This window comes from Bison bison, unplaced genomic scaffold, assembly GCF_000754665.1.
Source record: "Bison bison bison isolate TAMUID 2011002044 unplaced genomic scaffold, Bison_UMD1.0 scf7180017864492, whole genome shotgun sequence".
Classification (NCBI taxonomy): domain Eukaryota; kingdom Metazoa; phylum Chordata; class Mammalia; order Artiodactyla; family Bovidae; genus Bison; species Bison bison.
In genome coordinates, this window is record NW_011495051.1 from 10,747,962 (window position 1) to 10,752,847 (window position 4,886).

Sequence of the window (4,886 nt, forward strand, 5' to 3'; positions counted from 1 at the left end):
AGAGAGGGGAGTAAAAAAGTTGGCTTAAGGCTCAACATTCAGGCAACTAAGATCATGGCCTCTGGTCCCATCACTTCATGGCAAATAGATGGGGAAACAATGGAGACAGTGACAGACTTTATTTTTTGGGTTTCAAAATCACTGCAGATGGTGACTGCAGCCACGAAATTAAAAAATCCTTGATCCTTGGAGGAAAAGTTATGGCAAACCGAGACAGCATATTAAAAAGCAGAGACATTACTTTGCCAACAATGGTCCATCTAGTAAAAACTGCGGTTTTTCCAGTAGTCACGTATGGATGTGAGATTTGGACTATAAAGAAAACTGAGCACCTAAGAGTTGATGCTTTTGAACTGTGGTGTTGGAGAAGACTCTTTAGAGTCCCTTGGACTGCAAGGAGATCCAACCAGTCCATCCTAAAGGACATCAGTCCTGAATATTCATTGGAAGGACTGATGCTGAAGCTGGAACTCCAATACTTTGGCCACCTGATGCAAAGAACTGATTCATTGGAAAAGACCCTGATACTGGGAAGGATTGAAGGTGTGTGGAGAAGAGGATGACAGAGGATGAGGTGGTTGGATGGCATCACTGACTCAGTGGACATGAGTTTGAGTGAACTCCAGGAGTTGGTGATCGACTGGGAAGCCTGGAATGCTGCAATCCATGGGGTTGCAAAGAGTTGGACATGACTAAGTGACGAACTGAATGTGAGATGTTATACAAATGTGAAATGATATCTCACTGTGGTTTTGATTTGCAATTCCTTGATGATGAATCATGTTGAGCATCTCTTCATGTGCCTGTTGGACATCTATATGTCTTCTTTAGAAAAAAAATGTCTCTCTAGATCCTCTGCTCATATTTTAATTGAGCTTCTTTTTGATGTTGAGTCATATGAATTCCTTGTGTTTTTTTGGTATTAATCTGTTATCAAATACATCATTTGCAAATATATTATCCCATTCAGTAAGCTGCCTTTTCACTTTGTTGATACAGTTACCATTATCATGCAAAAGCTTTTTAGTTTGATGTAGCACCATATGTTTCCTTTTGCTTTTGTTTCTAAATCATGAAATTTTTTTAAGGAAGAAGACTAGCAGACTTTCAAGGAGGGATGCTGAAATTTATTTCACAATATCTCTAGTTTGGATGAGAGTAGAGAATAATTGTTGAGACGGTGCTGCTATTGTAAAGGAGTGTTTAACAAGCATGCATTAAGCCTCTCTGGTTATCTGCTGTGATACTCAGCCCTTGGGTTACAGAGAATAAAGAGCTTTCTTATGGCTTCTCCCAATGGCCTTGAAAAGTCAAACAAACATGGAGAAATGACATGAAAATATGGTATTTGCTGTGTGGCAGGGATGAAGAAGAAGGGAACATGGAAACAAATCCAGCACTTAGCAGGTCAAAGAGAGCAGTAACCTCTTCTCTCTCTTTTGTTATCCCAATGTGATTAACTAATACATTTACAACCCAGAGGAGCTTCCTATAGGTCAGATGCTGTTCTATTTTTACTGTGTATTAGTCACCTGATGCCATGAGTCAACTCAGAGGGCAGGAGGAGAAGTGGGCAACAGAGAATGAGATAGTTGGATGGCATCATCAAGCCTATGGACATGAGTTTGAGCAAGCTCCAGGAGATAGTGAAGGACAGGGAAGCCTGGTGTGCTGCAGTCCATGGGGTTGCAAAGAGTTGGACACAACATAGTGAATAAAAAACAACAGCAAAAAATTTACTCATTACTCCCATTCCCCATAAAAGCATGGGTGGCTGGTACTATTTCTGACCTCATTTGAAAGCAGAGGGAAATGATGCAGAAGGATTACAGGTTGTAAATCCCTGACATTTTTAATTTTTAATTTTATTATGTTTCATAAATACATCAAACAGTAGAAAGATGGAAAGCGAGAGAGAAAATCTAACTTTAAATTTATTTATTTTGTTTTTGGCTCTTGATTCTAACTGACAGTAGGTCTTGCCATCGACAGCTGATTGAGCACCTCCCAAGCTGTCTCTTGATGGAGAGATGGGGAATCAGTATTCTGATTGTCTTGCTCATGAGCTATTAAGTTGCCTGTTGGAAGGCCCCCAGCATACAAGCACTCAGAAAGTGACACTTGGCTTCCTATTGCCTGTTGTGTGATCTTCACTTTTCTTTGCATGGCATTCATGCAGTCTGCCCCCAGATCCTTTTCCCACCTCATGCCTTGTACCTTTCAGTCTCTGGTTTTGTTCATGCCCTTTGCAATATGCCCACATTGTCAGGTAGTAACTGTCTTTCAAGGCCCTGATCAATTACAAGCCTCTACACATACCCCGCCCCTCGCCATGAAACTTTCCCTGAGAGGTTTTCTTTTAAGTGTTGTTTGATGACCTCCTTTTGAGAGATGTGGAAAGATAAGTAACAGGGTTCAGAAGTAGATGTACAGGGATATATTGACAAAAGGATCTCACCTCTGAATCAGGAAGGTATTGCTGAATGTTTAGGGTGAGTGTTTAAAATAAAACTGAACTATGGATCATCTCTAGTTAGTATGATTTGGCCTTAAGAATTTTGGATATGTAAATATTTCTCAGCTATTTTTCCATAGGTAAGATTAAACATTTGATTTAACAATTATAAACCTTTGATTAAAAAAAACTGAGAGAAATAAAAATTCTCAGAAAACAGCAAAAAAAATCCTGTACTTATATTGCAAAAATTATCTTGGAGAAGAGAGATCAATGTCTTATCTATCTGGAAGAGTGATCTGGGATTTTTCTTTTTCCATTTAGCTTTATGGGGCATTATCTTGAATGCACAGTGTGATTTTTACCTATGGATGTGATGAAAATAATTTAACAACATTACACTTTTGTTGTTATTCATTCGCTAAATCATGTCTGACTCTGTGACTTCATGGACTGCAGCACCCCAGGCTTCCTTATCCTTCACTATCTCTTGGAGTTTGCTCAAACTCATGTCCATTTAGTTGGTGATGTCACCTAACCATCTCATCCTCTGTCGTCCCTTTCTCCTCCTGTCCTCTTTCTTCCCCTGCATCAGAGTCTTTTCCAATGAGTTGACTCTTTGCATCAGGTGGCCAAAGCATTGGACCTTCAGCTTCAACATCCATCATTCTAATGAATATTCAGAGTTGATTTTCTTTAGGATGGACTGGTTGGATCTCCTTGCAGTCCAAGGGACTCTCAAGAGTCTTCTCCAACACCACAGTTCGAAAGCATCAATTCTTTGGTGCTCAGCCTTCTGTACGGTCCAACTCTCAGATCCATACATGACCACTGGAAAAACCATAGCTTTGACTATATGGACCTTTGTTGGCAAAGTAATGTCTCTGCTTTTTAATATGCTGTCTAGGTTTGGTATAGCCTTTCTTCCAAGGAGCAAGTGGCTTTTAATTTTGTGGCTGCAGTCACCATCCTCAGTGATTTTGGAGCCCAAGAAAATAAAATATGCCACTGTTTCCAATTTTTCCCATCTGTTTGCCATGAATGATGGGACAGATGCCAGAATCTTAGTTTTTTGAATGTTGAGTTTTAAGCCAAACTTTTCACTCCCCTCTTTCATCTTCGTCAAGAGGTTCTTTTGTTCTTCTTCTCTTTCTGCCATTAGGATGGTATCATCTTCATATCTGAGACTGCTGATATTTCTCCTGGTAATATTGATTCCAGCTTATGATTCATGCAGCCTGCTATCTTGCATGATGTGCTCTGCATATAAATTAAATAAGCAGGGTGACGATATACAGCCTTGATGTACTTTTTCCAATTTGGAACCAGTCTGTTGTTCCATATCTGGTTTTAACTATTGCTTCTTGACCTGCATACAGGTTTCTCAGGAGGTAGATATGGTGGTCTGGTATTCTCATCTCTTTAAGAATTTTCCAGTTTCCTGTGGTTCATGTAGTCAAGGGCTTTATCATACATAGTCAAAGACACAGAGGTAGATGTTTTTCTGGAATTCTCTTGGTTTTTCTGTGGTCCAGTGATGTTGACAGTTTGATCTCTGGTTCCAATGGCTTTTCTAACATCCACTTTGTACATCTGGAAGTTCCTGTTTCATGTATTGTTGAAGCCTAGCTTGTAGAACGGAGAAGGCAATGGCACCCCACTCCAGTACTCTTGCCTGGAAAATCCCATGGACAGAGGAGCCTGGTAGGCTGCAGTCCATGGGGTCGCTAAGAGTCGGACACGACTGAGTGACTTCACTTTCACTTTTCACTTTCCTGCATTGGAGAAGGAAATGGCAACCCACTCCAGTGTTCTTGCCTGGAGAATCCCGGGGACGGCGGAACCGGTGGGCTGCCGTCTATGGGGTCACACAGAGTCGGACACGACTGAAGTGACTTAGCAGCAGTAGCAGCAGCTTGTAGAAATTTGAGCATTGCTATGGATGATACCAAAATGATACCAAGATGATACTATGGATGGTATCCCAAATCATTGCAGATGGTGACTGCAGCCATGAAATTAAAAGATGCTTACTCCTTGGAAGGAAAGTTATGACCGACCTAGATAGCATATTCAATAGCAGAGACAATACTTTGCCAACAAAGGTCTGTCTAGTCAAGGCTATGGTTTTTGCTGTGGTCATGTATGGATGTGAGAGTTGGACTGTGAAGAAGGCTGAGCGCTGAAGAATTGATGCTTTTGAACTGTGGTGTTGGAGAAGACTCTTGAGAGTCCCTTGGACTGCAAGGAGATTCAACCAGTCCATTCTGAAGGAGATCAGCTCTCCCTGAGATTTCTTTGGAAGGAATGATGCTAAAGCTGAAACTCTAGTACTTTGGCCACCTCATGTGAAGAGTTGACTCATTGGAAAAGACTCTGATGCTGGGAGGGGTTGGGGGCAGGAGGAGAAGGGGACGACAGAGGATGAGAT